The sequence below is a fragment of the Pseudophryne corroboree genome, chromosome 4 (genome assembly GCF_028390025.1).
Source record: "Pseudophryne corroboree isolate aPseCor3 chromosome 4, aPseCor3.hap2, whole genome shotgun sequence".
Classification (NCBI taxonomy): domain Eukaryota; kingdom Metazoa; phylum Chordata; class Amphibia; order Anura; family Myobatrachidae; genus Pseudophryne; species Pseudophryne corroboree.
In genome coordinates, this window is record NC_086447.1 from 318,114,661 (window position 1) to 318,142,421 (window position 27,761).

The following is a 27,761-nucleotide window of genomic DNA, read 5'->3' on the forward strand; positions in this document are numbered from 1 at the left end:
CGCCTCTTTTTTTCTTTGCATCATGTGCCGTTTGGGGACAATTTTTTTGAAGGGCCATCCTGCCTGACACTGCAGTGCCACTCCTAGATGGGCCAGGTGTTTGTGTCGGCCACTTGTGTCGCTTAGCTTAGTCACACAGCGACCTTGGTGTGCCTCTTTTTTTCTTTGCATCATGTGCTGTTTGGGGACAATTTTTTTGAAGGGCCATCCTGCCTGACACTGCAGTGCCAATCCTAGATGGGCCAGGTGTTTGTGTCGGCCACTTGTGTCGCTTAGCTTAGCCATCCAGCGACCTCAGTGCAAATTTTAGGACTAAAAATAATATTGTGAGGTGTGAGGTGTTCAGAATAGACTGGAAATGAGTGGAAATTATGGTTATTGAGGTTAATAATACTATGGGATCAAAATGACCCCCAAATCCTATGATTTAAGCTGTTTTTTAGGGTTTTTTGAAAAAAAACACCCGAATCCAAAACACACCCGAATCCGACAAAAAATTTTCGGTGAGGTTTTGCCAAAATGCGTCCGAATCCAAAACACGGCCGCGGAACCGAACCCAAAACCAAAACCCAAAACCCGAAAAATTTCCGGTGCACATCACTAGTTACTACATATACCTTACACATGACTATACATGTCTTTAGGTTTGCTTACTGTGCATTTGTGGACTTTGTATCTTATGACTTATAATAATTGTACAATGACAATGAGATACACAAAATGTTTTTATTAAATGTCATACAGTGCCTTAATAAAAATGAAAAAAAAAAAAGATATAAAAAATTAAATTAATAAAAATAAATTTTATATAGAAAAATATTATTGAATAAAATTCATCAAGATACATACCAGATTTATTAATGACCAGCTCAAAATGACATATTTTTGCATATCAATAAATTTTTGGTAATGCAATGAAAATTAAATATGCTTACGTTTATTTATTTATTTATTTATTTATTTATTAACAGTTTCTAATATAGCGCAGCATATTCCGTTGCGCTTTACAATCAGAACAACAGTAATAGAACAAAACTGGGTAAAAACAGACAGACATAGAGGTAGGAAGGCCCTGCTCGCAAGCTTACAATCTATAGGGAACAATTAATACGGTTAATTAAGTATAGCACAGTTGAAGTAAAGTCCTAAACTCTAATTTCTCTTACGTCCTAGAGGATGCTGGGGACTCCGTAAGGACCATGGGGTATGGACATGGGCACCTAAAAGAACTTTCCAGTATGGTGTCAGGGGCAAACGCAGGATTTTTAAAGGGGGGTTTCCATGTAATGATGGAGTGCTCTCTTCCAGACTCTATGCCATTCCCCCCTCCACCGTGTTTCTCCCAGCCACTATGTCTCAAACTCCCCCCCCCCTGTGTTCTTTCCCAGCCACTGTCACCCCCCCTATGTTCTTTCTCAGCCACCTTGTCACACCTCCCCAATGTTCTGCCCCAGTCACTGTGTCACTCCCCCTCCGTGTCCTGTCCCAGCCACTGTGCCACAACTCCCCCTGTGTTCTTTCCCAACCACTGTCACAATCCCCCTTTTGTGTTCTCTCCCAGTCACTGTGTCATACATACCTCATACTACCTACGCTCCCTCATTCTGCAGGAGACTCCCTGAAATAGTAGCAATCTCCCTGACTCCCTGAATAGTCCAGCAATCTCCCTGATTACACCTTAACCATATTGCCCATTGTGCAGCAGTTACATTCTTGGGGGGGGGGGGGGGGGGGGGGGGGAGAATAAATCACAGATACATACATTCAAATGGGAACATCAGTGCCATTTCCCTGCATTGGTATAAGGCACAATGATCCCTATGGCTACATGCATTTTAAATTAGGTTTCTCTTGGCCATTTACAGTACATGGAACCTCAAATTCTGCAAAATATAAGAGTCTTTTCTTCAACAAATAGATCTTACTAACTTTGGGGCTCATTTACATTTGGATAGAAGTCATTTTTATGACTCATCTCTCAGATGTAACAGTACACATCCGCACTGATAGGTGTCACTGTTGCATCTCCCTGAAATGCTTTTTCAAAAGTAGGCAAGTATGACATACCCCCACCCCTGTTTTCTGACCCAGCTACTGTGTCACACTCCTCTCCCAACTCTGTTCTCTATGACGGCCAGTGGCCACTGTTTTACAATTCCCACCCACACCCCCTCCCAGTGTCCTGTCCCAGCCACCGTGTGTCAGAAACAGCCTCACCTGTGTTCTTTCCTCCCTCCTCTCTGGATTACCCGTGACCTGCTGAATACAACTTTCCCATAAAACTGCTCTGCATACCTAATCCAGCAGCAGCTGTGGCCCTTCTCTGTCTGTGGTGAGTTGAGGTGCCCTGCCGCCGGTCTCCTGCTGGTCACTGGGTATACAGGTGTGTCACTCCGCACCGCTAGACACCGGCACCCTCTCAGACACAGGCACAGGTGCGCCGCGCTGAAGCGATTCCCGGCAAACAACTTCCCTCACTGTCCCAACCCTGTGATGCCAGCTGACCCTGCCACTCCGCCCCCATACAGTCACATGCGCGCCCGCTGAGCAGCTCCAGCCTTCCTGCTCGTAGCTCCGGTACGAGCAGGTGCTGTTGTGATGGATTGGCAACAGGGGGGGTTTCTAGGTACTCGGAACCCCCCCCTGCGTGCGCTACTGGGTGTGCACTGGCTTCTCCCTCTATGCCCCTCCTCAAGACCTCGGTTAGATCTTGTGCCCAGAGGAGATAGGGTGCATTACAGGGAGCTCTCCTGAGTTTTCTGTAAAAATAATTTTGTTAGGTTTTTTATTTTCAGGGAGCTCTGCTGGCAACAGACTCCCTGCATCGTGGGACTGACTTCTTAAGAGTTAAGGGCTCTGCTTCTTAGGCTACTGGACACCATTAGCTCCAGAGGGAGTCAGAACACAGGTCTCACCCTGGGGTTCGTCCCGGAGCCGCGGCGCCATCCTCCTCACAGATGCCGGAAAAAAGAAGCCGGGTGAGTATGTCAGACATAAGAAGACATCAGGCGGCAGAAGACTTCAGATCTTCATGAGGTAAGCGCGCAGCAGGAAGCTGCGCGCCATTGCTCCCACACTTACACACACACATGGCACTGATGGGTGCAGGGCGCGGGGGGGGGGGGCGCCCTGGGCAGCAATAAACCTCGTTTTAGGCAAAAAAGTATGTAGTTAGGCTGCGGAGGCAGTAAACTACGGATCCCCACCATTTTTTTCAAATTCACGAGCGGGACCAAAGCCCGCCGCGCGAGGGGGCGGAGCTTGATTCCTCAGCACTAACCAGCACCATTTTCTCCACAGAGGCTGCAGAGAACGCTGGCTCCCCGGACTCTCCCCTGCTGAGCATCAGAGGGCAGAAAAAAAGAGAGGGGGGCACATAATTAAGGCGCAGTGAGTGGGGAAATCTATATACATTTATATATATAAAAGCGCTATCTGGTTTTTTTTTTCCTGGGTCAGTTGGCGCTGGTGTGTGCTGGCATACTCTCTCTCTGTCTCTCCAAAGGGCCTTCTTTAGGGAATTGTCCCCTTATAGTTATATCCCAGTGTGTGTGGGGTGTCGGTACGTGTGTCGGCATGTCTGAAACGGAAGGCTTATCCAAAGAGGAGGTGGAACAGATGAGTGGTGTGTCTCAGTCGGCGGTGCCGACTCAGGATTGGATGGATATGTGGCATATGTTAAATGCTAGTGTAGCTTCACTGCATAAAAGACTGGACAAAGCAGAGTCCAGTGCGTCAGCAGGTAATCAATCTACGGATTATACCGACTCACAGGACCCGTCGGGGTCTCAGAAACGTAACTTCTCACAAATAAGGGACACAGATACCGACACGGACTCTGATTCCAGTGTCGACTATGATGAAGCAAGATTGCACCCCAGGGTGACAAAAAGTATTCAGTGCATGATTATTGCAATAAAAGATGTGTTACATATCACTGATGAGCCCTCGGTGCCCGACACGAGGATACACATGTTTAAGGGAAAGAAACAAGTTATAAACTTTCCTCCTTCCCATGAAATTAATGAGTTATGTGAAAAAGCATGGGAAACTCCAGATAAGAAACTGCAGATTCCCAAAAGGGTTCTTATGGCGTACCCTTTCCCTACACTGGACAGGGTACGTTGGGAATCCTCTCCCACAGTGGACAAAGCCTTAACACGCCTTTCCAAGAAGGTGGCGCTACCGTCCCCTGACACAGCGGCCCTCAAGGATCCTGCGGACCGCAGGCAAGAGACTACACTAAAGTCTATCTACACTCATACTGGTACTTTGCTTAGACCGGCAATTGCGTCGGCATGGGTATGTAGTGCAGTAGCAGCTTGGACGGATACACTGTCAGCTGACCTTGATACCCTAGATAGGGATACAATTTTGTTAACATTAGCTCATATTAAGGACGCAGTCTTATATATGAGGGACGCTCAAAGAGACATTGGTTTGCTGGGTTCAAGAGCCAATGCTATGGCTATTTTGGCAAGAAGAGCCTTATGGATCCGCCAATGGACGGGGGATGCAGACTCAAAAAGGCATATGGAGGTTTTACCTTACAAAGGTGATGTATTGTTTGGGGACGGCCTCGCGGACCTGATCTCTACAGCTACCGCGGGTAAGTCGACCTTTTTACCTTTCGTTCCCAAACAGCAAAAGAAACCCCCACAATATCAGATGCAGTCCTTTCGGTCGCAAAGATCCAGAAGAGGTCGGGGCTCCTCTTTCCTCGCCAGAGGTAAGGGTAGAGGCAAGAGGACACCTGCGGCTGGTTCCCAAGAGCTGAAGTCCTCCCCGGCTTCCGCTAAGTCTACCGCATGACGCTGGGGCTCCCCTGCGGGAGTCCGCACAGGTGGAGGCACGCCTTCGACTATTCAGCCAAGTCTGGGTTCAGTCAGACGTGGACCTTTGGGTGATAGAAATAGTCTCCCAGGGCTACAAGCTGGAATTCGAAGAGGTGCCCCCATGCCGATTTTTCAAGTCGGCCTTACCAGCTTCTACCCCAGAGCGGGAAGTAGTGCTAGCTGCAATTCAAATGCTGTGTCAACAGCGAGTGATTATCAGATTTTCACCAAGATAATGGCGGAAATGATGGTGATCCTGCGCAAGCGAGGAGTCACAATTATCCCATACTTGGACGATCTCCTGATAAAAGTGAGATCAAGAGAGCAATTACTGGAGAATGTGTCACTCTCTCAGAGAGTGCTTCAACAACATGGGTGGATTCTCAATCTACCAAAGTCACAGTTGGTTCCGACAACTCGACTACCATTCCTAGGCATGATACTGGACACGGAACAAAAGAACATTTTCCTCCCGTTGGAAAAAGTCCAGGACCTCCAGAACATGGTCCGAGAACTACTAAAGCCGAAAAGAGTGTCAGCTCATCAATGCACTCGGGTTCTGGGGGAAAATGGTGGCAACTTACGAATCCATTCCCTTGGGCAGGTTCCATGCAAGGACGTTTCAATGGGATCTTTTGGACAAATGGGTCCCATCTACAATTACATAAAAAAAAATAACACTGTCCCCCAGGGCCAGGGTGTCTCTTCTATGGTGGCTACAAAGTGCTCACCTTCTAGAGGGTTGCAGTTTCGGCATTCAGGACTGGATCCTGGTAACCACAGACGCGAGCCTCCGAGGATGGGGAGCAGTCACCCAAGGAAGACATTTTCAGGGACTATGGTCAGACCAGGAGTCCTGTCTACACATCAACGTGTTGGAGCTAAGGGCCATATACAACGGCCTTCGACAAGCGGAGAATCTTCTTCGCAACCTACCAGTTCTGATTCAATCAGACAATGTCACAGCAGTAGCTCATGTGAACCGCCAAGGCGGGACAAGAAGCAGAGTCGCGATGGCGGAAACCACCAGGATTCTTTGCTGGGCGGAAAATCACGTTAGCACTCTGTCAGCTGTCTTCATTCCGGGAGTGGACAACTGGGAAGCAGACTTCCTCAGCAGACACGATCTCCATCCAGGAGAGTGGGGACTTCATCAAGAAGTCTTTGCAAAGATAACGGGTCTCTGGGGAGTTCCTCAAATAGACATGATGGTGTCACGCCTCAACAAGAAGCTTTGGAGGTATTGTGCCAGGTCCCGGGACCCTCAGGCAATAGCAGTAGACGCTCTGGTAACGCCATGGGTGTTCCAGTCGGTCTATGTGTTTCCTCCGCTTCCTCTCATCACAAAAGTGTTGAGGATCATAAGACGAAAAAGAGTACAGACAATACTCATTGTTCCAGACTGGCCTCGAAGTGCCTGGTACTCAGATCTTCAGGAGATGCTCACAGAAGATCCTTGGCCTTTTCCTCTGAGAGAGGACCTGTTACAGCAGGGGCCCTGTCTGTTCCAAGACTTACCGCAGTTACGTTTGACGGCATGGCGGTTGAACGCCGGATCCTAACGGAGAAGGGTATTCCAGAGGAGGTCATACCTACTCTAATAAAGGCTAGGAAGGAGGTGACGGCAAAACATTATCACCGTATCTGGCGGAAATATGTCTCTTGGTGTGAAACCAAGAATGCTCCTACGGAAGATTTCCATCTGGGTCGTTTTCTCCACTTCCTACAGACAGGAGTGGATATGGGCCTAAAGTTAGGCTCTGTTAAAGTACAGATTTCGGCTTTGTCAATATTCTTTCAGAAGGAATTGGCTTTTCTTCCAGAAGTCCAGACTTTTGTAAAAGGAGTACTGCACATCCAGCCTCCTTTTGTGCCCCCAGTGGCACCATGGGACCTGAACGTGGTGTTGCAGTTCCTTAAATCACACTGGTTTGAACCCCTTAAAATGGTGGAGTTAAAATTTCTCACCTGGAAGGTGGTCATGTTGTTAGCCTTGGCATCTGCGAGGCGTGTGTCAGAATTGGCGGCCTTGTCTTACAAGAGCTCTTACTTGATTTTTCATGTGGATAGAGCGGAATTGAGGACTCGTCCTCAATTTTTACCCAAGGTGGTGTCGTCATTTCATATGAACCAACCTATAGTGGTGCCTGTGGCTACGAGTGACTTGGAGGATTCCATGTCCCTGGATGTAGTCAGGGCTTTAAAAATGTTTGTAGCCAGGACGGCTAGAATTAGGAAAACAGATGCATTGTTTGTCCTGTATGCTGCCAACAAGATTGGCGCGCCTGCTTCGAAGCAGACTATTGCTCGCTGGATCTGTAACACGATTCAGCAGGCTTATGTTACGGCTGGATTGCCGTTACTGCATTCAGTAAAGGCCCATTCCACTAGGAAGATGGGCTCTTCTTGGGCGGCTGCCCGTGACGTCTCGGCATTACAGCTTTGCCGAGCAGCAACTTGGTCGGGGTCAAACACTTTTGCTAAATTCTACAAGTTTGATACCCTGGCTGATGAGGACCTAGCATTTGCTCAGTCGGTACTGCAGAGTCATCCGCACTCTCCCGCCCGATTGGGAGCTTTGGTATAAACCCCATGGCCCTTACGGAGTCCCCAGCATCCTCTAGGACGTAAGAGAAAATAAGATTTTAAACCTACCAGTAAATCTTTTCCTCCTAGTCCGTAGAGGATGCTGGGCGCCCGTCCCAGTGCGGAAAATCTGCAAGACTTGTATATAGTTATTGCTTACATAAGGGTTATGTTACAGTTAGAATCGGTCTTGGACCGATACTGTTGTTTGTTCATACTGTTAACTGGTTAGGTGTATTCCAGGTTATATGGTATGATTGGTGTGGGCTGGTATAATCTTGCCCTTAGATTAACAAAATCCTTTCCTCGTATTGTCCATCTCCTCTGGGCACAGTTCTCTAACTGAGGTCTGGAGGAGGGGCATAGAGGGAGGAGTCAGTGCACACCATACTGGAAAGTTCTTTTAGGTGCCCATGTCTCCTGCAGAGCCCGTCTATACCCCATGGTCCTTACGGAGTCCCCAGCATCCTCTACGGACTAGGAGAAAAAGATTTACCGGTAGGTTTAAAATCTTATTTTCTAATCATGATAATGTGTTTAAGAAGCAATTAAAGTTGATATTCATTAAGATAGAGCAATATAAGTAAACACATAAGCTTTGGCATAAGACTTTTGCACGCTAGTGTATATGCCTCCACCAAATCACCCAAAAACAAGAGCCCAATGGCCAGTCATTAGTTGATATCAAAAATATTTTATTCTTGATAAAATTATATACAGCCTTTAAAATTATCTTACAGCATAAAAAACGGTGTCAGACAATCCAATGTCGATAATAAGGGAGATAGTAGGGATCTACACTGAATGTGCTTTTATATATATATAATTATACACACACACACACACACACACACACACACACACACACACACACACACACATAGTACCAGTCAAAAGTTTGGACACACTCTCTTATTCAGTCCTTTAAAACAGAGCACTTAGCTGAAAGCATGGTTTAACTAGCCATGCACTCGTACTTTCCTTTACTGCATACAAATAAATCAGAAGAAAATGTGACTATTCCCCTGATCCTTCTAGACATGCCCATATTATGCTATATTTGCCCAACATTTTTCCTCACACTATTAGGGACACAGTAAGAAGGACTTTTGGACCACTAAATTCTGGACTATTGGACGATATGTGAACCTAAAATAACTATGGGCCTAATTCAGATATGATTGCAGCAGCAAATTTCTTAGCTAATGGGTAAAACTATGTGCACTGCAGGGAGGGGGCAGATATAACATGTGCAGAGAGAGTTGGATTTGGGTGGGTTATTTTGTTTCTGTGCAGGGTAAATACTGGCTGCTTTATTTTTACACTGCGATTTAGATTTCAGTTTGAACACACCACACCCAAATCTAACTCTCTCTGCACATGTTAGATCTGACACACACACACACACACACACACACACACACACACACACACACACACACACACACACACACACACACACACACACACACACACACACACACACACACACACACCTGCAGTGCACATGGTTTTGCCAATTAGCCAACAAATTTGGTGATGCAATCAGATCTGAATTAGGCCCAATGCTTTCAGTATGTAAAGACATTTTGTAAGATTACAGAGATTAGTGACTTTTAAATTTAAAGGGCTTTAAAGAAACTTTTCCACAGTTATTTAACTTTATGGGATAGTTTTGCATATGATCTACTATAACTTTTACAAAAAAAATAAAAAATATCTATATTTATTTGCTCCATAATATTTGTACATTGCTTCAATGACTTTGAATGGTTTACAGCTAACTAAGCATTAAATGTACATAGAAGGAAATTGTTTTGGCAGGAAACTGGCCTTATTTTGGCAGAAAAATAGGGTGTGTGTACTGGCAGGAAAATGGAAATGCAGGGTGGTCTACCAGGTAGAGTGAGGGCCAAAAAACTTCTTACACAACCAAGTAATAAGGGCCATGGGATTAGAGCCTAAATTTATACAAAAGCATGGACCTAGTTATTGACCTTATTCTAAGACATGGGCCTAACTTCCAAACTACTGTAACCTATGGGCCTAGAACTGAAACTATAATGCCTAAGCGCTTAATGCTGAAAATGTTAGTGCCCACAGTGTAGTGACAAAAAGCATGGTAGTTTAGGGAGACCCTAAATAATATTAATAGTGGCCCAAGGCCACCCACCAGGTCCATTGGGAGAGGCTGCAGTGGGCAGCTTCATATAATTATTTGCTTCCCTGAACTGCAGGTCTCTCCAATACTCAGCATCTGTCGTGACTCCTGCAGACTGCCATCATTCTCAATGTTTGGCCATGGTTCCAGGATCTTCTCTTGTTGAGCTCCCACTCTATCTTCTTGATCCTGGCATTTCCAGACATCTTCCCACATTATGGGAACTCTTCTGTATTACTAAATTTTCTCTTTGTTTACTGCCATTGGACTGATGCCTTCCCATTTGTGCCAATTTTGACACAGCGAGCTACGACTGGGCAACTGCAATGGCTCAAGACTGACCACTTCCCAGCAAGCTGCAATTGGCTCATTTGAAGAGCCAATTCTCAGAAGGAGGAGCTTGACAACTTTCAAATTTCCTTTAAAGTGAAAATGAAAAGTCTCCGACGAAGGTCAAAGATATGTAAAATAACCATATAATATAATTATAACATGACACGTAACTATAAAGTAATGGATCACAAATGAAAAGCAATCTGGGAAATATCGATCCAAATCTCAAATATGCTTACAAAAGATTTGTTCATATGGACCTTTTTTCAAATATGTCTTTGTGTATAGTCTACAAAAGTTAAAATTTGTGATTGCCAACAATGCCCTGAAAAGAGATACTTCTCAAAATGTGTTGCTATTGGAGGGTCCTAAAGAATGAGACTGATCCAGCTAGTGGCTTTGCTTGATACAAAAATTAGAGTCTAGAATTCCCTATCTTTATTACAACATGCAAGTTTAAGCCTCCGTCTGGTCTTAAGTATGACCTTTGATGTTTTGTGTATTATAAATTAATCTGTAAATTTATAAAAATAGCACACTATGGCATATGGTCCTTATTTATAGTTGTATGATAATGCTGCCAGAGTTGCTGTTTTTGAGTCAGAGGATGTGCGAAAATATAATAATGTTACAACCACCAGTATTTGCTTAGAGAAGTAGATCAGGCAAACATCAAACTCCTGAGTGAGTGTATGTTAGCTCAGAATGGCCACCACAACTGAGATGCTGTACAGGATCACAGTCAGTGGCTAATACACTCCCCACAAATGGTCCCAACAGGCCTGCATTTTTGCCACCATGGACCGTTACCTCCCACAAAAGGCTGCTTCCTTTAAATCAGTTGAGAATTAATAATCACTGTGACCATAATCACTGCCCATTTTAGTTTTGTGTCTAAAAAAAACATAAGATAGGTATTTAACAATTCAACTTGTCTTTAACTGTACATGTAAAATTGATGGTATTCGACATTAACTGAAAATAGTCCAAAACCGACTAACACTCTTTATACTTTTCTATTGGTTGATATCCATGCTTTAGCACAAGTGACTTAATTAGTACCTCAGTCAACGTGATTTAATCATCTGGACTCATGGAATGGATATTCTTAGAACCTGGATTGTAATGGCGGAGTTTGGGAAACTCTGGTTTAAACATAACACTTGCTATTCTGACATCACAAACACTGAAAAACACCTAAAATGGCAAGAAAATACTGATAGGGTGTTGTCTGGTGGTAGGAAGAGAGTGGAGTTTGTTGTTTGAAGTAGTTTGAGTTTGTTGGAATTACTTATTGTGATTGTTGCAAGGTGTCTTGTGCTATTTACTTTTGTCCACATTTAAGAGTTTATCTTTTTTGTCTCTTATCTACTTATAATTTCGGTCTTTTTTGGTTAATGTGTGCATGTGGTGTTATTGCTGAGAGTGCTTTGTTAGGGTAGGTTTTATATTTAGGTGTTTGTCTTGTCTGTCTTTTGTGTTATCATGGAGGGTGAGAGGAGCAGGAGCAGGGAGAAAGAGAGTTGGGTGAAAATGCTCTGGAGGTGGAGCAGGATTCTGAGGTCTAAGCCAGTGCAGGAAGTACTTTTCTGACATCAAGAGGAAAGATGAAGAATGGCTGAGGCACAAGTATGCAGTACTACTGGTGGTGACCCCCCCCCCCCCCCCCCCCCTTGCAAATTGACTATCTTCACTCTGAGGATCTGGTACCAGCACTCAAAGGATCTGATACTACCAGCAGATATCATCCAGTACATTAATGTGTAAGACACAGATGCACTCTAACCCCTAGCACAGCATGATGTGTGTTTTATGTGTCCAAAACACCAGAACAATGCCTACTGTACATAAGGGGCATTACTAATTATTTTTGGGCCCAGACTAAATGTTTTTCCTAACCATGTTTCCAATAATATTCACAATTTTTTTTTTTATTACATATTGTCATAAATGTTGACCACACTCACATGTGGCTACCATAGCAACTACACCCAAAAAATAAAATAAAAAAAAATTAAAAATAAAATAAAATTAGCACATATATTAGTTGTGCCCTTGTCTCCTCAGCCACTATACATTTCTCTGTACTCTCACAACATTAATAGAATTTAGACTGGTAAGCATGCTAAACAAAGTAAGACACACCTTTATTTTTTCTAATTTTATTATCCTGATTGCTTACAGGACCCCAAAATTAAATGCCAGTCCAATCACAAGTACAATAGCCGAAGGTGAAGTGCCAGGTTTTTTATTTCTCTCTCTATTGAGTTATACATAATTGATGTTAGTAAAATCCAAGTATAAAATGTCTCTTTTGCATTAAAGTTCTTCAAGGGCAGTTTCAGGACCATCACCAAGGTCTCAGCTACTTCCACCAATGCAGTCATCAGCTCCTTTGGACAGACAGTTGACTAAGGAAATACATTATGCTCCTGTTCAACCATCTGGTAAGTAAAAACGTGCCTAAAAAAAATACTGAACGAGATAGTTGTGCTTTTTATTAAAAAATAAATAAAATAATAATAATTATTATTAATATTATCCTTTATTGATATGGCGCCACAAGGGTCCCGCAGCACCCAATTACAGAGTACATATGCACATAATCAAAACAGGAAAACAGTGACTTACAGTTGAAGACAATATAGGACAAGTACAGGGTAAATAAGCATAACTACATCAGTAGACGACACAGAGATAAGTATCAAGGTGGTCTAAAACTGCAGGATTTGGGCAGTTGAGGATTATTAAAGTAAGAAAAAGGATAAGCACATGAGGGAAGAGGGCACTCGTGAGAGCTTACATTCTAAAGGGGAGGGGCAGACAGACAGGGGTGACACAGATGGGGTAGACCGAGTGTGGGACAGAGGGTTAGGATGAGATTTGGCTGGGTTTGGTAAAGAAGAGGGTCTTAAGAGCCTGTTTGAAGTTCTGTAGAGAGGTGGAGCATCTGAGGGGGAGAGGTAGAGAATTCCAGAGTAAGGGAGAAGCATGTGCAAAATCTTGGAGATAGGAGTGGGAGGGATAAATCAGAAGACAGGAGAATTGGTGTGCATTAGCAGAGCGAAGAGGATGGGTGGGAGAGTAAAGGGAGATAAGGTCAGAGATGTAAGTGGTAGAGGAGCGGGTGAGTGCTTTGTAAGTGAGTGTGAGAAATTTGAATTGGATTCTGAAAGGGCTTGTAGGAGGGGGAGGTGAGGAAGATGAGCAGGGCTGCAGCATTGAGGATAGATTGAAGTGGAGAGAGGTAATTGTCAGGAATGCCAATTAGGAGGAGATTACACTAATCCAGTCTGGAAATAATCAGTGAGTGGATAGTGATCTTGGTGGCATCCTAGGTGAGAAAGGGTCTGATCCTGGAAATGTTTTTGAGATGAAAATGACAGGTTTGTGAGAGGTGCTGAATGTGTGGTTTGAAGGAGAGGGAGGAATCAAGGATTTTGCCAAGACCGCGTACTTGGCATAGAGGAGATAGTCAAGGATTATGCCAAGACAGCGTGAGCACTAGAGGAGATAGTCGTGCCATCAATGGATAATGAGATTGTGGGAGGTGAGGTTGTGCGGGAAGGTGGGAAGATGATCGGCTCTGTCTTGGACATGTTGAGTTTAAGAAAGCGCTGGGGCATCCAGGAAGAGACAGCATAGAGATGCTCCTGAGGAAGCTGGATATCTAATTGAACCAGTGAAATGCGTTGAGTTTACATTGCCTTCACCACCCACCTGGACCTAATCCACTTGTTAAAGATCCTTTTGGATTTTGTGGCATCCATATTGACAAATATTGGAAACCTGCTCCACTGTTTAAATTCATACTTCAGTACCTTACCAAGTCTATCCCTTAAGCTATTTAAATGGACTTTTCCTAAAGCTGATGCGCCATCAAGGGACCATCAGTTATCCAGATCTGGTAACTAACACTGCATTTCACTGACTGTATTTGTGGAAGATGTCCTAGCCGAATGTTCTGGAGTTACCTATCTATTAACAAGTGGACTTACCATATAGATCCATTACAGACAGGTGGTGACACCTTTCATTAGAGTGTGTTTTATACCCTCACATGTTTTATTGAACGTGTCTTGTTTTTATGGAATAAATTGTAATTCTTTTTATAAAACAAACCATCCTATTTGTATAGATTTTCCTTGATACAGCCAGCACTGGTTTATTTTTATTTTTTTAGAGATCGCACACAGATAGTTAGAGGTACATGTGAGGAGAGCTGGGGAGAGATCAGGGGAGGAAAGGTAGATTTGAGTGCCATTAGCATAGAGATGATATTGGAAGTTAAAAGAACTAGTGAGTTTGCCTAAAGAAGACATATAGAGCGAGAAAAGGAGAGGACCAAGAACAGAACCCTGGCGGACACCAACAGTTAGTGGAAGTGGGGGGGAAGTAGAGTCATGAGAGGAGACGGAGATGGAACGATCAGAGAGGTTGGAGGACAGTCAGGAGAGGGCAATATCGTACAGACCAAGAGAGTGAAGGATTTGCAGAAGGAGAGGGTGGTCCACAGTGTCAAAAAGCAGGAGAGAGGTTAAGAAGAATAAGCAGAGAGTAGTGACCCTTAGATTTGGCAGCATGGAGGTCATTGCAGACTTTTATGAGGGCAGTTTCAGTGGAGTGGAGAGAGCGGAAACCAGACTGGAATGGGTCAAGCAGTGAGTGGGAGGAAAGAAAGGCAGTGAGACGGTTATAGATAATACACTCAAGGAGTTTGGAGGCAAAATGGAGAAGAGAGATGGGTCGATAGTTGGAGAGGGTGTTTGGATCAAGGGAAAGTTTTTTAAGAATAGGGGAGACAAGAGCATGCTTGAAGGCAGAGGGGACAGTGCCTGATGAGAGGGAGAGACTGAGAAGGTGGGCAAGATGGAAACACGCAGAAGGAGAGTGGTAGCTGAGCAGGTGGGAGGGGATAGGGTCAAGTAAGGAGGTGATGGGGAGGGGGAGCGGATGAGGGCCATGACTTCCCCACCAGATACATGGGAGAAAGATGTCAGAGTTTGTGAGAGGGAAGGGGAGGGGTGGCAAGGGATGGGAGGGGTGTCAAAGGTCTATGAATAATAATGATAATAATTACCTATTCCCCAAAGAACATTTTACAACCATGGCCATATCAAGCTATTTTTGACAAGAAAGGCTTATCCAAGCTTGTTAAGTAAAAAATAAATAAGAGCCAAAATATTGCATCAGAATATTTAAAAAAAGCAACCACTAAATTTTGTAATAAGAAATTCAAGTTAACATTACTTGCAAATATGGAAGATCCAAGTGCTTCATCTACCCCTGCCCTACAAGCAGGAGTGTAACACACTGCACCCATTATAAATACGCCAGTGCCTTCAAGCAAGGCCTCACAGAGATCCAGCATTGGACTTGATTGATTTATTAGCTGCCTTTGAGCGAAGTCTGGTTGAATCAATGCAAAATTCATAAATGAGGAGATGTAACCATATCCTGTAGGGTTCCAGATGATACTGTAGATCGATAGGTCGATAGTCAATAGGTCAACACTATATGGTCAACATGCATTAGGTCTGCAGGTACAAAAGGTTGACATGAAAATGGTTAACACACATATGGTCAACACTTTTTTTACTTTTTCATTATTTACCATCCACGTGGACTACGACTGTAAATAGCATCTTGTACAAAGCGTGGCAAGCAAAGCTAGCCAACGAGGGTACACATGTCCACTAATTTGGCTTACATATGGTTAATCTTACAAAATGACACAAAAAACAATTTGTGTTGACCATTTTTGCTCCAACCATTTCTATGTAAACCTTTTGACCATGTTGAACTTTTGACCCTGTGAACCTAATGTATGTCGACCATATGGTGTTGACCTATTGACTGTTGACCTATTGACTGTTGATATTTTAGTCTACACTCATCCTGTCAAATATAAATATTAACTTGAATAGGTTTTGTACAGCCACATGTGCCCAAACATCAGCAATTTTTAGGTTTCAAGACACTATAACACATGACTACAAGAAACAGAAACCAGTCCTGTCGTGGAGCTAAATCATAAAATACTTCCTATTGGGGCTCAAATTATAGCTCGCTTACCTGAGACCCATACAAGAATTTCTGTTAGCAGCACACGTCCAACAAGTTCTGCCCCTCCATCTCCGCCCAGGAGTGGCATCTGCACAATAGATGGATTATCGTGCAAAAACTCTGAAAATCCCTTTCCTAGTTCATATCCTAAAATTAAAGGATAAGAAAAGAAAATAATTTTTATGTGGTTCAGTTATAATTAATTGCAAACCAAGTAATGATGTAGTAATAGGTTTGCTTTAAAGCAACTAACAACAACATTGAATATTTAATTACCAGTATCTTGGTAAAATGAGTCAAAAAAGTATCGCTCAGATAATTCCTAAAAATGATGGTATGAAATAGAGGTAATAATAGTGATTCAGTTTCTGCACTTTTGATAAAATAGTGTACATACAATGTAACTATGCTATAGCAAATTTTGTTTGTAATGGAGTTATTATTTCTGTAAAAACAAAAAAAATATGGTATCCATACATGTGAAAAAGGTAGTAATTAGTGATTGTGTCACCTCTCTCCCATTTTCTGTGCTCTGTGAGTCACTTAGTGCTAACAAGACTCCCACCTGCTCACTGCCTATTTGGTGGTTGATGTAATGCCAGATTATGCAATAGACAGCAGAAGCAGAGCACTATATGTAAAGCGAAAAAGCAAGCAAATGGGCAAAACCGTGTTGCACTGCAGGTGGGGCAGATGCAACATGCAGAAAGATTTAGATTTGGGTGGGGTGTGATCAAACTGAAATCTAAATTGCAGTGTAAAAATAAAGCTGTCTAATATTTGTGGGTGACATAGAAAAGCAGCCAGTATTTACCCTGCACAGGAAAATCACTAGGAAAAATATGAATATATTTGCTCCCCTTGTATGGCAACATGGTTTGTTCCAGACACAAAGTCATATTTTTTTTTTTTTTTTTTGGCTTTACTTGCTGTACAAACATGAATCAGGATCTGTGGGAGTAGATCCCTTACCAAATGTAACATTCAAAGTGCTTGTAAAAAATACACAGAAATTGGCACAGTTCCAATGCTATGGATGCTTACCAGATGGTTGTTAGTTTGAACATGTCAGACATTCATATTAGATGTGGGTCCTAGCCACTCCCATGCTTTCTGTAGATAACGCCCAATCAAATGCAGACCACAAAGACAGTGGACGCCCCTGCCAGCAACACATTTTGATGACCCATGTGCCAAGCAAAGACTCTGCCTTTTACAAAAGCAGCAGCGCTGTGGAATACAGTCAGGTCCATATTGCAAAAAAGCAAAGCAAAACTCAATAATTACATCACTGGAAGATCTCTCATATTCTCACATCAGTGAACTGCTCTGTCCTATTGAGAAACCTGGTTTACATTACATGATGTCACTATTTTGATCATCTGTAGCTTTTAGGCATCAGATCCACATTAATATTCATATAGCATTTAAAATAAGCTACCTGACAATCTATATTTAATGTGGCTGTTCTTGCTCCATTAAAGAAGAGTCAATAAACCTATATATACATGCCTGTGTTCTTTCTGACAGATTACTTTGCAAAAGTAATATTAAATCGGATAAAACAAACTTGGGTAATTATTTTAAACCATTTAGAAATAATCGACACGAGCAAAGAATTGACTCCTGCGGTGATTTATACATACTGCTAAATTATATGTTTATCTTTTTCTTAACTATGATTGGAAATTTACCATAGCAACATATGTATTAAATAGCACTGATCATCTGGTGGTTTACAAATTCTACAAGCACATAAACCCAGAGTACATAGCATTGAAAACTGTCCGCTTGTAAACTATGTAGCCATTCCAATTACAAATAAGGGGTATAGATGGATTTGGCTCTTAGGGTTATTGTTCAGGTGTCCTATAATAAGAAAAGAAAAATGTAAAGCGTTTTGTATGGCTAGATCACTACTTTAGAGTAAAAGTAAACACTGGATAAATACCAGTGGTGTGCGGTGAGGTCAGTGGCTGGTGAGGCACTGCAGCCATAATGTCCGCCGAATCCTGCCGATGACCACTGCCGCTGCCGAGCCAATGCCCACTACTGCCCCTGAGATGATGCCCGCTGCCACCACCAATGGCTTACAAACTTGCCCACCATCAACTGACCCAGCCCTCTGCCACTAATTTGCATCTCAGTCCGATGCCGCCACTGCCGCCAATGCCCGCTGCCTGCTCATTATACTTGTGATATATTGTACATTTTTATAGAAAAAATAAATATAAATTAGTGTTTGGGACTGGGAAGGGAGTGGGAGGAGGACATGAATGCAATTTTGTTGTCCAGGGCTTCCATTAACTTAATAGCACCGTGGATGCTGCACTATTAAGTTAATGGAAGTCCTGGACAACAAAATATCCCGCAGTGGGTGACAGGGATACGGTACAGCAGTGGGTGACAGGGAGTGGGTGATGCCAGGGAGAGGGTGAAAGGAAGAGCGTGACGCCAGGAAGAGCGTGACGCCAGGGAGAGGGTCGCCAGGGAGAGGGTGACAGCAGTGGGTGATGCCAGGGAGAAGGTGACGGGGAGGGTGATGCCAGGGAGAGGGTGACAGCAGTGGGTGATGCCAGGGAGAGGGTGACAGGGAGGGTGATGCCAGGGAGGGGGTGACAGCAGGGAGAGGGTGACATCAGTGGGTGACGCCAGGGAGAGGGTGACAGCAGTGGGTGATGCCAGGGAAGGGGTGACAGCAGTGGGTGACGCCAGGGAGAGGGTGGCTATTGTGGGTGACGCCAGGGAGAGGTGACAGCAGTGGGTGACGCCGGGGAAAGAGTGTCTATAGTGGGTGACAGGGAGAGGGTGATGCCAGAGAAAGGGTAACAGCAGTAGCAGTGGGTGAGAGTGTAAAAGAGAAGTAAAGGGTGATGGGAACAGACAGTGAATGACAATTATATTGGTATTTACTTACATGGACATGGGCTTAGAACTGCAGGGATCACCGGTGACAAGAGCAGCCTGGAAAGGAATCCAGGGTCGGGAGAGAGAGAGTGAGAGAAGAGGGGAGAAGTGGGGGATCGTGGCCTCTTTTAAAAAAAAATGCGTGGGGTCCCCCCTCCTAAGTATAACCAGCCTCGGGCTCTTTGAGTCGGTCCTGGTTGTTTAAATACTGGGGGGAAAACTGGACAGGGGTTCCCTATATTTAGACAACCAGCACTGGGCTCTTAGTATGGTCCTGGTTTCAAAAATACCTTGGGACAAAAGATGTAGGGGTCCTCCGTATTTTTTAAACCAGCACTGGGCTCCACTAGCCAGGGAGATAATGCCACAGCCGGGGGACACTTTTATATTGGTCCCTGCGGCCGTGGCATTACCCCCCCCCCAACTAGTCAGCCCTGGTCGGGGTTCCCTGGAGGAGTGGGGACCCCTTAAATGAAGGGGTTTCCCCCCTGCCAGGCACCTAAGGGCCAGGGGTGAAGCCCGAGGCTGTCCCCAGCACCACTGGGCGGTGGTTTCCGGGCTGATGGCCATAAGTGTGTAAAAAAAGAAAATTGTATTTTGTTTTGGAACTACAAGGCCCAGCAAGCCTCCCCCGCTTGCTGGTACTTGGAGAACCAAAAGTACCAGCATGTGGTGAAATAACGGGCACGCTGGTACCTGTAGTTCTACAACAACAAAAATTACCCAAATAAAAACACAACACACAGACCTTGAAACTAAAAATGTATTAAAATACACACACTCACACATACCTACATCCCACGCCGATCACGTCCACTTGTCCAGTAGAATCCAATAGGGGTACCTATAAAAATGAGAGAGAGAGATTACTTACATCCCATGCCGATCACGTCCTACAGGCTGCAGTTAGGTGCGGTGCTGTGATATATGCACGTGCGCAAAAGACATGGGGAGCGCGGCTGAGCCAGCCCAACGCAGAGTTCAGAGTGGCAGCAGTGGTGAAGAGCCGGAACGAATGAGTGATTTCCAGTGTGGGTGAACGGAGAAAACTACAGGGAGCACAGAGAAAGGCATCTAATGCAGAGAGAGAGACTCTGTACAGCACTGACAGTGACAGCCGGAAGCAGTCACCGTCAGTGCTCAATCTGATGCCCAGTGCCCAATCACAGTGACAGGGGCGTGCTTTCATATAGGCTGAGAGCACGTCCCTGCTGCTTTGAGGCACTTGTACAGATGCCGCTTTCAGTGTTTTTTTTTAATGGGCTTTTACAGCCCTCTGCTTGGTCCCGCCCCCTGCTTCCGGACGTGTACAATGGGCAGCGTGAGGCACCGCTTTCGGTGCCGCAGACATTCATTTACACAGCTATTTACACTGTACAATGATTCCCATAATATAAAGATTACTTATGACACAGTCATAAGTATCTTCTTTGTATTAATTTAATCATTAATGACAGGGGAGGCACTGCCTCCCCTGACTGCACGTCCCTGATAGATACCTGTTAGCGTACAAACGGCAGATGTGGATATTTTACTATTGCCAGTGGCGTAAGTTTGTCCCAGTTGCCCGGAGGCAAGAAAAATATTGGTGCCCCCCCCCCCCCCCTATAAATATATATATATATATATATTTTGCTATATGTCACAGCAGTATCCTGCATAGGAGGGCACCGGGCACCTTAAACACCATTACAGGGAGTGCCGAACACCTTTCCATTCTAATATATATATATATATATATATATATATATATATATATTTATTTGCTCCTACATGGCAAGCCTGCAGATTCTAACTACATGAAGCTACTACAAAACCATTGCAACTAGGCAGATCCATGTAAGTGTCCAGCAACACACTACATAGATCTGCTCAGTCACTAACAATGCTGATTATTTCTCTGACAATTCATTTGCAAGTCTCATACCCAGGATTAGAACCCACAACCTATTACACTGGAAGCATGCACCTTACTGATGGAGATATCTGCTCTTGCATAGGAAGTAGGAGAATTCTAACTATATGAAGATACTTGTAATTGTCAGAGAAATAACTTCATATAGTTAAAATTCTTATGCTTCCTTTATAGGAGCAAATAGCTCCATCAGCAAGGTGTCTGCTTCCTGTGTATCTATAATAAACAGGGTGTGATTTGTAAGGTGCAGTGACTAGTGGGGAAGTCAGCTACGGAAGAGGTACCGGCTGCTGTCAATTAACTTAATTGAGTAATGTAGCTGAACACATGGAATAGGAGGAGAGGTGCCCCCCTTCAAAGCAGGAGCCCGGCGGCAGCTGACTCCGTTGCCTCCCAGAGTTCTGCCTCTGACTGTTGCATTAACTGTGGGCTCCCCACTCCATTATAGTAAAGTTCTGCATTAAGTTAGCATTATTTTTAAAAACTTTACATTATTTTAATAGTTCCACCCAATGTTGACTGAGTACCCAATTATTTATTGTCTTTAAACTAGAATTAGCATGAATTTCCCTTTCTAAGTTATTCAGGTAATGGAAGATATGGGAAGCAATTTCATCTTTTTTTCTGCCTGGCTCCCTCACTTCCTATCCTCTGACATCTCCACCATCATCATGGGTGATTTCAGTGTTACTATTGATAGTCCAAAATCTGCTGCTCATATCTCCAATCTACTCTCTCTAACTTCCTCTCTTAGCCTTTTCCAATGAACTGACTCCTCTACTCATCAGGAGGGCCACTGCCTTGATCTAGTATTCACCAGACTATGCTCAGTTTCTGAATTCACTAACACCCCTTTCCCTCTCTCAGATCACAACCTTATCACCTGCATTCTCTACACCATTACTTCAAAGTCAGTCATTGAAGTCCTCTAATCCTCCTCAAACCCACAGAAATATTAACACAATTAATTTTCAAGAACTGTCCACCTCTCTGCAACAACTGCTCTCACCTATTTTTGCATTTACTTCTCCTGAGACTGCTGTATCACATCTGAACCAGACTCTAGAAATAGCCCTTGACCAAGTGGCTCCAGCTACCCATCACACTCCATGTAGGTCAAGATGTCAACCGTGGCACTCTAAATTAACAAGACACCTACAAAAACTCTCACGCAAAGCTGAACATCAGTGGTGTAAGTATTGTATTCCTAACGACTTTCTCACATATAAGACTGTCTACCACTCTTATTGTAATGCCCTGGACTCTGCCAAACAAACATATTTCCAAACTCTCACCTCTGCTCAAGCCTCTAACTCAAAATGACTTTTTAATACATTTAAATCACTTTTGAACCCTCCCTCACCCAACCCACCAGCCACTATCAAGGCGCAAGATCTTGCTTCCTACTTCAAGGACAAGATTGATGAGATCCAAGATGAAATGGTATGCTCTTCCTCAGCCAGTGACCTGCTCAATTATCTACCTGAACCCTCTGGCACTCTCTTCTCATTTGATCCCACAAGTGTAGATGAAGTGTCAACACTTTTCTCAGCCTGCTACTCTACTACCTCTCCTCTTGAGCCTATACCCCTACAAGTAAGCCAATCTCTGTCTCCTGTGCTTATCCCAATGTTAACTAACATCTGTAATCTCTCTCTCTCTCTCTACTGGTATCTTTCCTTCACTGTTCAAGCATGCACTGATTACTCCCATTCTGAAAAAACAATATTCTGACCCTAACACTCTCAAACTACCGTCCCATCCCTCAGCTGCCATGCCTCTCCAAGCTCCAGCACTCCACAGAGACAGCACTGAATAAAGTAGTGAATGATCTAGTCACTGCAAAGTCCAAAGGCCATTACTCACTTCTTATTCTTCTAGATCTCTCTGCTGATTTTGACACTGTTGACCATTTTCTTCTCATACAAACACTACAATCCCTAGGTCTTAAAGACACAGTCCTCTCTTGGTTCCTATCCTACCTATCTAATCGCTCCTTCAGTGTTCGCTTCTCTGAATCCACCTCCTCTTCGCTACCTCTTTCAGTTGGAGTACCACAAGGCTCAATCTTAGGTCCTCTGCTTTTCTCAATCTCTACCTCATCTCTTGGGAAACTAATCAGCTCTTTTGGATTTCAGTATCATCTGTACGCAGATGATACTCAAATCTACCTATCTGCCCCAGATTTGTCACCATCTGTATTAGTCAGGGTCACTGAATGCCTTTCTGCTGTTTCATCTTGGATGTCATCTCACCACCTTAAACTTAATATTTCCAAAACAGAGCTGCTTATATTTCCACCAGCCAATAGTAGTTACCAACCTGATATCTCTATCACTGCTGAGAACTCAACAATCAATCCTACCTCACAAACTCGCTGGTTAGGTGTCATACTTGACTCAGAACTGTCCTTTGCTCCCCACATTCAATCTGTCTCAAAATCATGTTACATGCATCTAAAAAACATATCCAGAATACTACCATACCTTACACTAGACACTGCAAAAACTGTAATCCATGCTCTCATTATCTCCCACATTGATTATTACAAATAGTCCTCTTACTGGTCTTACCAAAAAGAGACTCTCACCACTACAATCCATTCTGAATGCAGCTGCGAGGCTATTCTTCCTTGCTAGACGTTCATCGTCTGCAGATCCACTCTGTCAGTCCCTCCATTGGTTACCTGTATTCTGCCGAATTCAATATAAAATACTTTTACTCACACATAAGGCCATTAACCATACTACACCAATGTACATCTCTCCGCTCATCTCAAATATCTTCCAACCCAAGCTCTCCGCTCTTCACAAGATCTATGTCTCTCATCCACACTCATTACTTGCTCCCATGCACGTTTGCATGACTTTCTTCGGGCTGCACCCACTCTGTGGAATGCCCTACCACGCACAATAAGACTCTCCCCTAGTCTCCAAACCTTCAAGCGTTCCCTGAAAACTCACCTCTTCAGGCTAGCTTATCACATCCCAGAACCGCTCACTCAACCTTCATAAGCTTTCTGATTATATCCCCACTGAACAGTCTGCACATAACTTCCACATATTTTCTCTTTCTTCACTTTCCCTTCTTTCTGACCATGGTTCATCATTGCTGTGATATGATATCATGCAACCCACCTAGAACCTTTGCAATCCAGTGGACAAATATGCAATAGATAATGCCTTTCCTTGTGTATCAATGCCTATTTCCCTATAGATTGTAAGATTGCGAGCAGGGCTCTCCTGCCTCTATGACTTTGTTTATTACCCAGTCTTGTTTTATCATTGTGTCCAATTGTAAAGTGCAACGGAATTTGCTGCGCTATATAAGAAACTGTTAATAAATAATAAATAAATAAATCTTAATATGGTACAAATGTTATGTAAGTGGACTTCTACACATCTATGGGGGTCATTCCGAGTTGATCGCTCGCTAGCAGTTTTTAGCAGCCGTGCAAACGCTATGCCGCCACCCAATGGGAGTGTATTTTAGCTCAGCAGAAATGCGAACGGTTTTATCGCAGAGCGGCTACAAAATTTTTTTGTGTAGTTTCAGAGTAGCTCAAAACCTACTCAGCGCTTGCGATCACTTCAGACTATTCAGTTCCGGATTTGATGTCACAAACACGCCCAGCGTTCGCCCAGCCACGCCTGCATTTTTCCTGGCATTCCATGCGTTTTTCTGCACACTTCCTGAAAACGGTCAGCTGCCACCCAGAAACGCCCACTTCATGTTAATCACTCTGCGGCAAGCAGTGCGACTGAAATGCATCGCTAGACCCTGTGTAAAACTACATTGTTTGTTGTGCCTGTACGTCACGCGCGCACATTGCGCCGCATACGCATGCACAGAACTGCCGTTTTTTTATCCTGATCGCTGTGCAGTGAACAAATGCAGCTAGTGATCAACTCGGAATGACCCCCTATGTCCTTTATTTAATATTCAATTTGTAATAATATGAATTGCAATTTATTGTTAACTCTTCTGCTGCCTTGTAGAGGAAAAATATTTTTATAATTAAGTTGTTTGTTTCTAAGTTATCAAAATTCAGCTGACACACACACACACACACACACACACACACACACACACACACATTTAGTGATTTTACATGTTACTATGGAGACCTAAGCAATGCCATGTTTCTATTAGATGGTGTTTGATGAGGCACAGATTGGAATAGGTAACACAGGTGTTTGTAATGATTGGGTGTGGTTGTGGGTATATAAAATGTAGTGGATTTGTTGTGAACATGCATGGATGGCTTCTATGACATTTGCATGGCTCCTGGACCCTGATGAAGGTGCTGTGGCACCGAAACAGCTGTTGGTGGAGCTGCGGACTGGTAACATGCATTGGAACTAATATTTTTTTGTTCATTGACTGCCTATCCATTGAATTGCGCAACTGCACATTGCACTTTATTTCCAAGATAATTATGGATTAATAATAAAAGGAACTTTTTTCTGCTACTGCAGGTGTGCTGGTACAAGTGGATTTTCTACTTTTGCTACATATATATATATATATATATATATATATATACACAGGTAATCCGCAGCACACGGTCAATAACCAAGGCAAATACAGCAGATATACTGCAACGTTTCGATATTTTAATATATCGTCATCAGGCACAATAAAACATACAAACAAACAGCTAACCTTATATCCCCTAGCACCCACATGGCGAGGGCTGCCTCCGGAAGCAGTGGGACGGCACCAATGAATGACGTCATCACCACCCGTCCGTTGCTAAGACCACAAGCCAAATAAACCATTAAAAACAAACAATAAAAAAGAACATCGGCAGAGAGTAAATGCAAGAACAGCATATAGAACATAATATGTTACATTTAGAAACATAGTATTTATGTAAACTGCAGAAGATACACAAAGCACCACAACAAAAAAACAATTGTAGCGTTTAAATACATGCAGAGACGCCAGAATACTCATTCAAGCCTCTGGGTGATAAAGTTTGTAAGCGGTGAATCCATCGCGCTTCACATTTCAGCAATTTGGATGCACGATCACCCCTCCTCAAATTGATCGGTACATGATCAATGATCATGTACTGTAATGTTGCCAAGCTGTGCCCCGCCTGCATAAAGTGACGGGCCACAGGTTGGTCACTCTGTTTGGTGGAAATGGCCTGCCTAATAGCATACCGATGTGTGGCCATGCGCTCTCTTAAAGTGCGCTCAGTTTTCCCTACATTAATGAGTCCGCAGGGACATGTAATAAGATATACAATGTAACGTGTAGTACACGTTACCCGGTATTTGATAAAGAATTTCTTACCGCTGTAGGGATGGCAGAAACTGTCACCCACAACCAGCGAGCGACAGGTGGTGCAATCCAGACAGCGATAACATCCATTCCTTCGTTTAAAAAAATTATCTTGAGTGGTTTGTATCTGATCCATACCGGTGATATCAGTCCGCATCACCATGTCTCTAATGTTGCGTCCACGAGTATAACAACTCATGACTCTGGTTTGGGCTAAATTTAGAGTTTGATCTGATTGTACTATTGGCCACAGTTTTTACTAATGTGACCTATAGTACCACTGGATGGATTATAATGATTAACCCAGGGCATGACTGAACCGACAGGTTCCTTCTTCCTGGATTGTAACAATTTGTAACCAGGAATACTCAATGCCCTCTCTTTGGCTTTCTTGAGATGACATAATTCATACCCCCTCTGCAAAAAATCCATTATCTGTTTGTCTATGTTCGCAATGGCTGTCTCTCGATTGCTACAGATGCGGCAAGCCCGAATAAATTGAGAATATGGAACACCATATTTAAGAGGTTTGGGGTGAAAACTTCCAGCGTGGAGAATAGAATTCCTATCGCTGGGCTTCTGATATATGGAAGTAATTAATGTATCATCCTGTAGAGTAATCTGAACATCTAAAAAGTGTATAGTAGCTTCATCAATATCATACGTAAATTGAATGGGATGTTTAGATTCATTATGCATAGAAATTACAGTTTCAAAATCTACCCGCGAGCCGGTCCATATGATGAACAAGTCATCTATATATCGGCTTTAATGTACGATATGTCTAGAGATCTCTGGTTTAGAATGAAATACAGCATGCTCAACCTCAAACATGTACGCATTAGCGTAGCTAGGGGCCACATTCGACCCCATCGCAACGCCGGCCATTTGCAGAAAAAACTTACCATCAAAAATGAAATAGTTACAAGTCAAAATAAGTCTAAGTAAATCACAAATCAATTCCACATCAGGACCTATATACGCTGGATGTGTCAATAATAATTTGCGTACTGCTGCTATTCCCGCCTCGTTGGGGATGACAGTGTAAAGGCTGGAAATATCAATGCAACAGAGCAAACACCCTGATGGAATCTGAATGTTACTAAGTTTATTTAACAAGGATGTAGTATCCAGTAAATAAAACTTATTGTCCACTATACATGGTTGAAGCAGTGAATCAATGTAGACTGCACAGTTTTGGAATAAAGATCCCCGGGCAGATATGATGGGTCTGCCAGGGGGAGAAATTAAATTTTTATGAACCTTAGGTAAGGTATAAATTAAAAGTACAGTAGGGTGTTTAGGTACCAAAGCATCAGCCAACAATCGGGGGATCTTACCATCCAAAACTGCCGTGTAAAGAATAGTACTCAGTTGATCTCTAAACATATCAGTGGGGTCATGTACCGATCAATTTGAGGAGGGGTGATCGTGCATCCAAATTGCTGAAATGTGTAGCGCGATGGATTCAACGCTTACAAACTTTATCACCCAGAGGCTTGAATGAGTATTCTGGCATCTCTGCATGTATTTAAACGCTACAATTGTTATTTGTTGTGGTGCTTTGTATATCTTCTGCAGTTTACATAAATACTATGTTTCTAAATGTAACATATTATGTTCTATATGCTGTTCTTGCATTTACTCTCTGCCAATGTTCTTTTTT

General features: G+C 43.3%; 1 long non-coding RNA gene across 2 annotated transcripts in view; it reads left to right on the top strand.

The window, feature by feature from the left end:
• The window catches only part of LOC134909449 (uncharacterized), a 923,346-nt gene that overhangs the window by 643,268 nt on the left and 252,317 nt on the right, over window positions 1–27,761 (top strand). Inside the window, exon 4 of one of the 2 annotated variants that reach the window (XR_010175936.1) lies at window positions 12,241–12,356. The exons of the other annotated variant lie outside the window; for it this stretch is intronic. This is a non-coding gene — a long non-coding RNA (uncharacterized LOC134909449). Of the gene's footprint in view, window positions 1–12,240; window positions 12,357–27,761 lie in introns of those variants that run through there. 2 annotated transcript variants of the gene reach the window in all.